Genomic DNA, 13592 nt, shown 5'->3' with positions numbered 1-13592 from the left:
CAATTTCTCAGTAGTTCACTGAATATCTGCTGTGTGCCCCAACTTGACTTTCTGTGCTGCTGAATCCCACCTTCCAGTGATAAATGCCCCCTTTCATACCTCTCATCCTTACTGTGATGAACACATAGTGCCAGTCCTTTCAAGAGCTAATTATGATTCTAGAGGAAGCTGATACTAAAAAGAGACATTTGGTTACAGCTGACCCAGAGGAGGGGCCAACAGCAAATCACAAGAAGAAACTATGAAGTGGTGCCTGCGCACAATGATAATGAGTACTCTAGAGATGCACAGTTCAGGAAACACACGGAGGGAGCCAGCCATAAAGGAATGCAACACAGGCTACCAAACTAAGTAGCAGTACGGGCACAGGAAATAATGCCAACAGATTTAATTCAAGGTTGTGGTTTTTATTTTTGTTCAGGACAGACAGAGGTGACATGCATTATGTGTAGAGAGAAAAGACTACTGATAATGCATGCTGGAGCAATCATGAATCAATTGGGTATTGTAGGGGAAACTCAGTGAATGTGTTCGGGAGGACTTGGGAGCAAGTGCAGATTGGGACCACAGAACCAGTGTTATGAGGGACTTTGAGTGAGGGGGAGAGCATGCTGTATGCACTGGGGATGAAGTGATAAAGGATGTCTAAACTCACAGGGGGCTGTGTAATGGGGAGGGCTGGAGAACAAATGACTTGGCAGTGTATTTTGACCAACCAAATATGGAATATAACTTTACGATGAGAGGGATGGTTGGGAAGGACTTGGGAGAATGAGACAGGATGGAATGGAACAAATGGGAAGGGAGAGCCTGATGCAATGAGAACAGAGCCTGATATGTTGTTTTTTTGTTTTTTCAACCTTTTTGTTTTTTGCAAAAGATCATTTCTCTTTTTAAAAACACAATATTTATATGCCCCATGTACTCTATTACCTTTCAGACCTTTGCATTAATATTACCCTTTGTGACAATATAGAGTATTACCAAAAGCAATAGTTGAACATGAAAAGGGCAACTTATTCTAAACCCTTTTTGAGATGCTAGTTGTATTTATATCTTGGCCTCAAAGTGGACAATTTTTTAAGTTTAAATAAAACTTTGTTTGTAAAGGAACAAATTAAAACTAGCCATTTTGATCATTTACCATGCAAATAGCTAAAAGAAAACTGAACTATGTACGCTAAATTCAGCCCTGGAAGTAATTGGAGTTATCCCACCAAACAATTCATCTTTTACCAAGGGCTGAATTTGGACCTTTACTTTCATATTTGGCACCTGGTCTCCCCTCAGTTTGGTGGTGATTCTTTGCTGTTTGGAAAAAAACAGCTCATTAAAGAAAGTTTAACACTGCCTGCCTTCAAACATATATGTACATTATTTTCCTTATGTTTTTAAATGATGACAATTCATGCCCCGCAGTCTGTACTGGAAGAGGGTATATTGTGGAGAAAATCTGCACATACGTGTCTCGTGATATGCTTAGGCACGCTTTGGTGATTATTAAAAACCCTGTGGTGAAATCCTGACCTCACTCACGTCAATGGCAAAACTCCCATTGACTTCAATGGGTCAGGATTTCACATCTAATATGTATTTTACTTCTGAAAATCCCAATTTACTTTTTAGACACACTTTATACATAGTGCCTGGGTGCTTTTTATTAACTTTTAGCAAGTATAACTATACAAGTGAAGAACACTTTTAGATCATTACTGTTACAGATACATAGAAATAAACATCCTAACAAAATGGGATATCAGTGACTAAAACCAAACCAAAAACTAAATATAATGTTAACAGTAACTTTTCTTACCAACAATAACAAAAAGAATCCTTATATTTTTATCTTCACATCTCAATGTGGCTTGTGTCATGTTTTATATACTGCATATCCCTATCACTAGGAGTTGGGATTTCTCAAAACAATGTGTTCATTCAAATTGCTTTAACTGAAGGAGCGATAAACCAGCCCAATACCAAGGGGTTACAAATAGCTAGTTACGAAATAATTTCATGGTAGGTAATACAATCTCAAATTTGTGTTTGAGTGTCCTTTTTAGTGTACATAACAAATGTTAAAACCTTTGTATAATGTAGTAAATTTCTAACAAGTGTTAGCCAAAGTATCAGACTATTGAAAAACTGAACCTGCTGGACCACAAATTCCAATTCCTTCCTCACTTCAAATGATAGGGGTCCCCATGTCAGCACAGTGTGTTTTATATATAGTTGGATTTCCAGTAAATTCCACACCTCAGAGTCCTCAAATGTCTATATACTGTATTTTTCCTGTTTTTCTCTGTCTATGGATTTCATTCTCTTACAGGTGTTTAGATGCCAATTATGTGGACTAAAGGAGATGGGTCCTATGGAAAAAATTGGATGTGATCATGTAATATGCACAAGGGGGCTGAACAGAGGTTGTACCTCCACTGCTATCCCCCTTGGTTCCTGCCTGCGCCCACACTCCTGTCCCTGTCCCTTTGCTCTTATCCTTCCTGCCCTGTCCCTCCCATCCCCAAGCTTCTGCTCATGTCTTCCTTCCTCTCCCCAATCTCCCCTTCCTCCTGCCCTGACCAGGACCTGGCCTCATCTGCTCCTTCCCTCTCTCCTGTTCACCCTCTCTGTGCTCTTGTCCCTCTCCTGTAATGTTGTTTCTCTCTCCACCCCAGTTTTCTGACCCCTTTGCTCCTGGTCTTGCTCCTCCCTCTTGTCCTGCTCTTAAGCCCCCTAGGCATCAAATCCTTTCCCTTCCTGCTCCCCCAAACTCCTGCCTTTGTCCCCAGCCCTCTTCTGTTTCTCACCTTCTGCATTTCAGTCAGGCTGTATCCTCCTCCTCTACCCTGCACGGGCATGAACATGGGGAGCACTGCTTGGGCACAAGCAGGGGAACATTTCCCATGTTCAAAGTTCTGGTGCCCACTGCCACAGCAGCTTCTGGCAGCTGGGAAGAGGAGCAATTGCAGGGAAAGTTCTGCTTAGTCCCTGCAGGTTGGTACAGAACATGCCCAGAACAGATGGAATCTTTGGAGAATTTAGCTACTGAATTCAAACAAGTCTCAACTCAGCATGTGCAAACTCCAATTTTTTTTAGAGGCTTATAATTTGGCCAAATTCTAGCAAGTTTTCACAGGGCAGATAAAAGGCCTGACATCAGAGTCACCTCCTGTTGTTAAGCCACTGGTCCGTAAAGCATGGAGGTGCTAAAGCTTCTCAACAAAACCATTGGAACATTTTTTTAATATGGGCAAAGCAATATATTTTTACCAAACCTCATTCCTGAAAATACCTGAACTATTTTAATTAAAAATCCTGCTCCCTCTGTGCCTCCCCCCCAAACAAACTAAAATAAATCAGCCTGAGTCAGACACCTGGAATGGAAAATTTCAGTGAACAGCTTATATTTTGGAAAGTCATAAGTCACTGAAAACATCTTATAAAGTGTTCAGCAAGCTAAACTACAACCTGGCACCTATGCCATCTATAAGAATAGAGCAGAATAGAATACAAGTAGTATTATGATTATAATTATATAATTATGACTAATTATAAATAATACCAGCAACAGGACTTCCACCATATAAGAGATGGTAAATTTCTTACTTGATAATTTCCTTTCTCTTAGCTGCATCTCCCACAATTTTGATACACATGGGTTATTTAGGGTGACCAGACAGCCAGAGTGAAAAATCGGGACAGAGGGTGGAGGGTAATAGGCAGGGGCGGCTCCAGGCACCAGCACGCCAAGCGCGTGCTTGGGGCGGCAAGCCACTGGGGGCGCTCTGCCAGTTGCCGCGAGGGCGGCAGGCAGGCTGCCTTCGGCGGCTTGCCTGCGGAGGGTCCGCTGGTCCCGCGGCTTCGGCGGACCGTCCGCTGAAGCCGCGGGACCAGCAGACCCTCCACAGGCAAGCCGCTGAAGGCAGCCTGCCTGCCATGGTTGGGGCGGCAAAATGCCTAGAGCCGGCCCTGGTAATAGGAGTCTATATAAGAAAAAGACCCAAAAATCGGGACTGTCCCTATAAAATCAGGACATCTGGTCACCCTACGGCTATTACCCTCCTGTCTGCAATTTCCAGAGGCAGTTCAAAGGCTGTAGCTCAGCCTGTGCTAACCGTGCCCTTTTCTCTGGCCTGCTGACAGATGATTCATTCCATAGCTGTGTAAAAACTCATAGAATGTGATTAGTAAGAATAATTTAAATGCCAACCAATAAACTATGTACTGTTGGCTACAGCCTACTAGCACAACTATCAAAATTAAACACTGTCCCTTGGTTAGGAAGAGAACCAGAGAGGGTAGAATTGTGGGAGACACTGTAAGCAGAAAGGAAATTATTGGGTAAGGAATTTACCATTCTGCAGCTCAGTGTCTCCCACAAATGTGATACATATGGGAAGTAGCAAGCAGTGAACAGCAGTAGGTAGGGAGAATTAAACACAGAATCAAATAGGGAAGACCTTGCTAAATTAATTACCCAAAATTGTAAAGCTACTACTGGACCACTGCCTGAAGCTTCCTGCCAAAGAAGGCCTCTGCAGAGAACAGAAAGTCCATGTCACAGTGCCTAATAAAGGTGTTAACTAATGACCACCTTGCTGCCCTGCAGATCTCTGCAGTGGAAGCACAAGCTCCTTCTGCCCACAAAGTCAACATAAATATTGCAGAGTGTGCTTTGGTACCATCTGGACAGGAGGAACTGATGCCTCATATGTTTCTAAGATACAAAGCTTGATCCATGTAGCTAGTATAGCCTGGATATCCTGAGTCCTGGGCACTTCAGATGAAAGTAGACTAACAAGGACCCCAATCTTGTTGATTTGGTGTGCTTGCTATAGATCATTAGCGTTCTTCAAACATCTAAAGTGTGCCACAGCTTTACTGCTAAATGTGGCGGGTTTGGACATAATGAAGTGAGGCATGGAAAGATGAATTAACCCTAGGTAAGAAAAATTCTGGAATTCTTAGCATCATCTTGTCATTATGGATCACCCCATGAGGTTCCTGCATGGGTACAGTTGCCAGTTCAGAAACTTGTCTAGCAGACATGATGGCAACCAGAAAACAGGTTTTGATGGATAGGTACAATGGAGATATTGATATTATTGTTTCAAAAGGGAGTGTGAACATAAGAACGTAAGAACGGCCATAGTGGGTCAGATCACTTTGGAAGATAATCATGGCATGGCTAATTCTTCCCTCTCAATAGCCAGGCTGTCAGATGTAGACAGTATGGGTCTGGATGGAGGAATGGCCTTTGGTAAAAGGTGTCTGGTTTACTGATAGCTACAATGGTGGTTCCAATTTCAGTTCTATCAGATCGGAAAACCATAGTCTCCCTTGGCCAGTGAGGAGCTAGCACTATCACCATTGCTGCTTCTGCCTTATCTTCTGGATCACCTTTCCCCAAAAGTGGAAAGGGCAGGAATGCATATCTGAGGCCTGGTCTACACTTGGGGGGGGGGTCGAACTAAGGTACCTTAGTTCGAACTACTCACCCGTCCAGACGCCGCAGGATCGAAGTCCGCGGCTCCCCCGTCGACTCCGCCACCGCCGTTCGCGGTGGTGGAGTTCTGGAGTCGACGGGAGCGCGTTCAGAGTTCGATATATCGCGTCTAGACTCCGAGAAGTCGAACGCTACCCGCCGACCCGGGCGGGTAGTGTAGACATAGCCTGAGGAAAGAGCACCCATCCCCAGGAATTTGGGAATCCACTTTCCTGGTGAAGTACATCGGCCGCTTTGCATTCTTGTGACTGGAGAACAGGTCAACTGCCAGAAGGCCAAACTTCTGCAAAATCAGAGAGAAGATTTCCTGATTCAGGCACCACTCTGCCTTTTTGTTAAGTTCTCCTTTTATATGTATTGCTCCTCTAGAAGGGAGAGATCTCAGTGTCCATTCCATTATCTCCATTGCTTCTGAGTATAGAATTACACTCCTTGTTCCACTTTATTTTTTGATATACACCACAGTTGTGTCTATTTCCATTCTCATGTGAACTACCTTTGTGGAGGAAGTCAAGGAGCTCTTCTTGGTGTTTATCACAAATCTGTGTGCTTGAAGCAGATCCAGTGTCTGCATTGTGGCTCTACGTGCTGCTGCTTTGGACAGGGTAATGATCAAGATGTCGTCTAGGAAGGGATACAGGTGAGTGCTCTGAGACCTGAGTCTGGCTATTATTACCACCAGCATCTTAGTAAAAACTCTAGGGGCTGACAAAATGGGAGCATATGATACTGGTAGTGGGCTGTGTTGTATGCAAATCTCAGCAGTGTGTGGTGTCATGGTCATATGAGAATGTGGAGATGTGCATCTGCTAGATCCACAGAAGCAAAAAAGACATAGATATTACTGTTGAAGCTAGGGTATCCATACAGAATCTCATCTTCTTCAACCATTTGTTGAGCGGTTTGAAATCCAAGATGGCTTTGACCCTCTATATGCTTCTGGACAATGAAAAAAAATGAAGGACTTTTTATTGCTTTATATTGCTCCTATTTCCAGGAGATGTGAGATTTCATTTAACATCAGCTCACATTTTACGGAGTTGCTTGGGATGGGGGATTGGATGAGGTGGGGAACTTAGTTTAAGGGAGTATCCACAACTCACTTCTCTTTTACCCATTTGTCTGTGGTCATTTGAGAGCATTCGCCTGAGAAGTGGAAAATTCTGTCTCCTAGATTCAGGTCTGGGTTGAGTCACATTAATTTATTGTCATGGTGGGCTGTCAGAGGCAATGGATCTCCCTTGGGATTTTCCAATTGATCCCCAGTTCCATGATTTTCCCGATATACCTGTTCTTTTCCTCTGTTATCTTTGTTAGGATGGATGAAGGGAGCTTTTTTTGTCTTTTGCTAGGTTTGCTGTTCCTCCTTAGAGCACTGAGTTGGAAAAGGAGGGACTATTTAAGTTTGGCAGGGCTTTCTGTGACTATTTTGTCTAGTTTTTCCCCAAAGAAGTGAAAACCTGTGAATTCAAATGAGCACTGAATTTGCTTGGAGTGAGTGTCAACCTTTCAGGCACAAAGTCAGGTATGGTGTCTGGCTGCTGACATACATTCCGAGGCCCCAGCTTAAATATCTCTTGGCATCTATTGAGGTATCTGTCACAATGACAGTTGGTAGGGAAATTTTCTTAAGTGCAGACTGCAAGTCAGGATGGCTCTTGCAAGGCATGTAGCTGCCAGAGATGCTCTAAGAGTAGCCAGCAAAAGCTCAAAGTCCCTTTTAAGGGTAGCTTCCACCTTTCTATCAGTTGGCTCTTTTGGGAAAGAAATTCCCTTCGACTGGATTACCATATCTTCTGCTAGAGATGCCATTGCAGCATCGACTTTTGGGGTATCTGTAATGGCATTTTTTGGCTCTTGCAACTTGTAACATCTAAGTGCATGGCTACTTATACATTTATCCATATCAGGGGTTTCCTGTTCCTCTCTGCTCACACGCTGGAAGGATGGGTGCAGTGGGATTGCTGTCTCAGGTGAGGATTTAGAAGGCAGGTATTTCCCTTTACGTGTATCCTCTAGTGCCTGCTCAGGTTAGATCTAGATTGTTGATGCATCCTTTTTGCATATGGTTTCAAACATTTCAGAGGAAAAAAATCCTGTGTTGCATTTTTCCATCTCCTGCTCAGAGCCTGAATCTGAGAGTTCCCCTTCGTCAGGGGAGGTGGAGGTGTCTGAACCAGAGAACAAATAATTCTTAGGTTTTTTATACTTTTTATTTTTCTTTCAGGTTTTTTTTTAAGCCTTTCTGGCTGTGGCAGGGCATTTTTTGTGTGGCTTGCTTTATGCAGTGCCTTGAACTCTCTGAATATGTCTTCCTCCATGTCCTCCTCATAAGGTCCCACTCACCCTGCCCAGGGATGGGGTTTCATTGCCGGAATACCCTGATTTGAGCTGAGAACAAGGGGAGGCAAGTAAGAGCCCTCCTTCTCTCCCCGGGTAACTTAGGATCCATTTTAGGACTTGGGGGTAGGATGGGATCTGAAGCCCCTCAAAAGGTTTTTTTTCCCCAGTCCTGTTCTGCCCTAGGACTTACGCCTTTGGCAGAAGTCCTTGTCCTTAATATCTCTCTCTGCTCTGCTTCTCTAGATCAGGATTTTCTGTATTGGAATCGCGGCTTCTTGGGATGGGGATGGGGGGACCCAACATGCCCGTCCAATTCAGAGCCCCATGTCCTAGCAATGCTAGGGTTGAGAGCAGGCAGGGCACAATTCATCCTCCAAATAATCTGTGAAGGCTGCCCCACAAAGAGAACACCGCTTGGATTTACCTCGGTGTTTGCGCAACAGCTCTGCCATGCCTGAGCAAGCCAGAGTTTGGCTGGGCGGGACCCTCACTGCTCCACAGCTGATCCAGGAGAGGGAGAAGAAAGAAATGTCTGCTTGCTACTGCCCAAAAAAAATGATAAAATAATACGATGGCAAAAAAAAAAAAGGTCACATGCAAAGTGACTGCTTGACTGCTGCTATATAGCAGAAGATAGGGAGCAGGCTGGAGCAAGGAGCATGGCTATCATGGCTGTGATATAGCTTTGAACTACCTCCGGAAACTGCAGACAGGAGGGGAATAGCCCATACATATCAGAATGGTGGGAGACACTGAGCTGTAGAATTTATTAAGTGATTTTTCTCAACATCCAGGCTAAATTATCTTACACATAATTTCTTATTTTAACTCATAATTACAGTGTCTTGGAATACTCTAAACAAATCCATCCTTTTGCTATAATTGCCATTCTTCAAATATTTCTGTTTTTTTCCAGATCATTTCTTAGTCTTTTTACCAAAGCTATACATATCTAGTTCTTTTAACCTTCCCTTGTAGGACAGACAAAGGCCTGGCTTAATCACGGATTTTGTGCCAATATAACTATTTTAGGGATGTGGTTTTTTGTTTTTTTTTTTAACTGAAATAGTTATATCACTAAAAACCATACTGTGGATGTGACTATAGCAGTATAAAAGAGCCTACACCAGCAAAGATTGTTCTCCTTCCTGTTTGGGAAGGAGAATAAGTTATACTAGAATAAGGACTTTTATAAAAGTATCTATATCTATATATAACACTCACACACACACACACACAAACAGAGGTATAATTAACAGGGCTGGATATAGGGCGATTCCTCTGATTCCCGGGAATTGGGCCCTACAGCATCGGGAAGAGGGGCCCCGCACCCTCCGCCAACGTGCCGCCAGAAACAGTGGCAACCGATTGAGCTGCTGCCGAATTGCCGCTGCTATCTTCGGCGGCAGCTCAATCACTGCCGCTGTCTTGGGCGGCATTTTGGCGGCCGCCTTTTGAATTGGGCCCTGCATGTCCTAAAGCTGGTCTGATAATTAAAGCAGTGGAACTTTTGTATGCAGACATGTTCCACTTTATTCCTCTACCCTGAATCCCCTTTTTTTGCCATTCTTGTATTATATAATTATAGAAATGAGGGCTGGAAGGGACCTCAAGAGGTATTCTAGTCAGTCCCCTGCACTCAGGGTAGGACTAAATATTATCTAGACCATCTCTGACAGGTGTCTGTCTAACCTGCTCTTAAAAATCTCCAGTGATGAGATTCCACAACCTCCCTATGCAATTTATTCCAGTGGTTAACTACCCTGACAGTTAGGATGTTTTTCCTAATGTCCAACCTAAACCACCCTTGCTGTAATTTAAGCCAATTGCTTCTTGTCCTGTCCTCAAAGGTTAAAGAGAACAATTTTTCTCCCTTCTCCTTTTAACAACCGTTTATATACTTGAAAACTATCATGTTAAATACTTGAAAACTGTTATGATGTCCCCACTCAGTCTTCTCTTCTCCAAACTAAGCAAAACCAATCTTCCCTCATAAGTCATGTTTTCTAGACCTTTAGTAATTTTTGTTGCTCTTCTCTGGACTTTCCCTAATTTGTCCACATCTTTCTTGAAATGTGGTGCTCAGAACTAGACACAATACTACAGCTGAGGCCTAATCAGCACAGAGTAGAGCGGAAGAATTACAAGGGGTACAAAATATATTGGAAGGACAGAACAGATCGTGTTGGTGGGGGAGTAGCACTATATGTGAAAGAAAGTGTAAAATCAAAATGAAGTAAAAATCATAAATGAATCAAACTGTACCATAGAATCTCTATGGACAGAAATTCCATGCTCTATAATAAGAATATAGCAGTAGGGATATATTACCAACCACCTGACCAGGATGGTGATAGTGATTGTGAAATGCTCAGGGAGATCAGAGAGGCTATTAAAATAAAAGAACTCAATAATAATAATGGGGGATTTCAATTATCCCCATTTTGACTGGGTGCATGTCACCTTAGGACGGGATGCCGATATAAAGTTTCTTGACACCTTAAATGACTGCTTCTTGGAGCACCTGGTCCTGGAACCCACCAGGTAATTCTTGATTTAGTCCTAAGTGGAGCACAGGATCTGGTCTAAGAAGTGAATATACCTGAACCGCTTGGTAATAATGACCATAATATAATTAAATTTAATATCCCTGTGGCAGGAAAAATACCACAGCGGACCAACACTGTTGCATTTAATTTCAGAAAGGGGAACTATAGAATAATGAGGAGGTTAGTTAAACAGAAATTAAAGAGTACAATGGCAAAAGTGAAATCTCTGCAAGCTGCATGGAAACTTTTTAAAGACACCATAATACAGGCTCAACTTAAATGTATACACCAAAATAAAAAACATAGTAAGAGAACCAAAAAAAGAGCCACCATGGCTAAACAACAGAGTAAAAGATGCAGTGAGAGGCAAAAAGGCATCCTTTAAAAAGTGGAAGTTAAATCTTAGTGAGGAAAATAGAAAGGAGCATAAACACTGGCAAGTGAAATGTAAAAATACAATTAGGAAGGCCAAAAAAGAATTTGAGGAAAGTTAGCCAAAGACTTAAAAAGTAATAGCAATTATTTTTTTAAGTACATCAGAAGCAGGAAGCCTGCTAAACAACCAGTGGGGCCACTGGACGATCAAAGTGCTAAAGGAGTATTCAAGGACGATAAAGACGATTGCAGACAAACTAAATGGATTCTTTGCATCGGTCTTCACAATTGAGGAGACATTCTTTTTAGGTAACAGATCTGAGGAACTGTCCCAAATTGAAGTATCATTAGAGGAGGTTTTGGAACAAATTGATAAATTAAACAGCAATAAGTCACCAGGACCAGATGGTATTCACCCAAGAGTTCTGAAGGAACTCAAATGTGAAATTGCAGAACTACTAACTTTAGTCTGTAACCTATCATTTAAATCAGCTTCTGTACCAGATGACTGGAGGATAGCTAATGCGATGCCAATTTTTAAAAAAGGGCTCCAGAGGTGATCCCGGCAATTACACACCTGTAAGCCTGACTTTAGTACCGGGAAAACTGGTTGAAACTATAATAAAGAACAATATTGTCAGACATATAGATGAACACAATTTGTTGAGGAAGAGTCAATATGGTTTTAGTAAGGGGAAATCATGCCTCACCAATCTACTAGAATTCTTTGAGGGGGGGTCAATAAGCATGTAGACCAGGGGGGTCCAGTGAATATAGTGTACTTAGATTTTTAGAAAGCCTTTCACAAGGTCCCTCACCAAAGGCTCTTATGCAAAGTAAGCTGCCACGGGATAAGAGGAAGGTGCTCTCATGGATTGGTAACTAGTTAGAAGATAGGAAACAAAGGGTAGGTATAAATGGTCAGTTTTCAGAATGGAGAGAGGTAAATAGTGGTGTCCCCTAGGGGTCTGTTCTGGGACCAGTCCTATTCAACATATTCATAAATTATCTGGAAAAAGGGTTAAACAGTGAGGTGGCAAAATTGGCAGATGATACAAAATTACTAAAGATAGTTAAGACTCAGGCAGACTGCGAAGAGCTACAAAAGGATCTCTCAAAATTGGATCACTGGGCAACAAAATGGCAGATTAAATTTAATGTTGATAAATGCAAAGTAATGCACATTGGAAAGCATAATCCCAACTAAATTAGCTGTTACCACTCAAGAAAGAGATCTTGGAGTCATTGTGGATAGTTCTCTGAAAACATCCATCCAATGTGCAGCGGCAGTCAAAAAAGCTAACAGAATGCTGGAAATAATTAAGAAGGGGATAGAAAATAGGACAGAAAATATCATGTTGCCTCTATATAAATCCATGGTACGCCCACATCACAAATACTGTGTGCAGATGTGGTCACCCCATCTCAAAAAATATATATATTGGAATTGGAAAAGATTCTGAAAAAGGCAACAAAAATTATTAGGGGTATGGAACAGCTTCCGTATGAGGAGAGATTAATAAAACTGGGACTTTTCAGTTTGGAAAAGAGACGGCTAAGGAGAGATATGATTGAGGTCTGTAAAATTATGACTGGTGTAGAGAAAGTAGATAAGGAAGTGATGTTTACTACTTCTCATAACACAAGAACTAGTGGCCACCTATTGAAAGTAATAGGCAACAGGTTTAAAACAAATAAAAGGAAGTATTTCTTCACACAACACACAGTCAACCTGTAGAACTCCTTGCCAGAGGATGTTGTGAAGGCCAAGACCATAACTGGGTTCAAAAAAGAACTAGATAAATTCATGGAGTATAAGTCCATCAATGGCTATTAGCCAGGATGGGCAGGAATGGTGTCCCTAGCCTCTGTTAGCCAGAAGCTCGGAATGAGCGACAGGGGATTGATCACTTGATGATTACCTGTTCTGTTCATTCCCTCTGGGGCACCTGGCACTGACACTGTCGGAAGACAGGATACTGGGCTAAATGGACCTTTGGTCTGACCCAGTAGGGCCATTCTTATGTTCCTATGTCTTCCTTACAACACTCCTGCTAATCTCGGAATTATGTTTGCTTCTTTTTACATTAGTGTTACACTGTTGACTCCTATTTAGCTTGTGATCCACTATGACCCCCAGATCCCTGGGTCCCATGAACTAAAAAAAAATTTTGGTTACATATACACAATGACATTTTTCTTCATTTTGTTAAGTGTGTGTGTGTGTGTGTGTGTGTGTGTGTCTTTTGCTATCTCGATTAGCAAAAACTGTAAAACAACAAGAACAATTTCAGGAAGTTTACAAAATAACATGTTTCTAATTACCAAATGAGTAACTTCTTAGAAAGTTTTAACTAGTGCTTTAAAACAGATTTTTAAAACACCCATCCAAATGTAAAATCATGGAGCAATTCGAACAAACGATGTCCTATGAAAATAAGCATATTAAAAAGTTGTTGCTACATTAAAGAAAATCTCAAAGGAATTAATGATCAATGATCATGACTTACTCCTAGATATATGATGAAAAAAATACATCACATTATAACTCATCTTTTACCTATGATTAATGATGGAATGAAACAGATAAACACATATTCATCAAAATCTACTTCCTGAAGAAAAAATTCAAAATGCTGTGTCCTGTCAATGATGAAATACATCCTCTGTTGTTATCTTTTCTATTGTGTAATTAATATTACTGGACTATGGGAGATACAATTACAAATCAACTCTATCAGTTTAACTGGAATAAATTTATAGAATATTTGACGAATAGTATATGCCCCAGTCTTCAATCAGAATGTGGAAATAAACAAAAA

At 41.7% G+C, this 13592-nt stretch overlaps 1 protein-coding gene across 3 annotated transcripts in view; it reads right to left on the bottom strand.

Annotated features, from left to right (window-relative positions):
• The window catches only part of RIMS1 (regulating synaptic membrane exocytosis 1), a 348972-nt gene that overhangs the window by 219511 nt on the left and 115869 nt on the right, over window positions 1-13592 (bottom strand). The window lies entirely within an intron of this gene.

The sequence above is a fragment of the Mauremys mutica genome, chromosome 3, assembly GCF_020497125.1.
Source record: "Mauremys mutica isolate MM-2020 ecotype Southern chromosome 3, ASM2049712v1, whole genome shotgun sequence".
Lineage (NCBI taxonomy): Eukaryota > Metazoa > Chordata > Testudines > Geoemydidae > Mauremys > Mauremys mutica.
The sequence above is the reverse complement of the archived record's forward strand: the minus strand, read 5'-3'. Positions and strand labels throughout refer to the sequence as shown.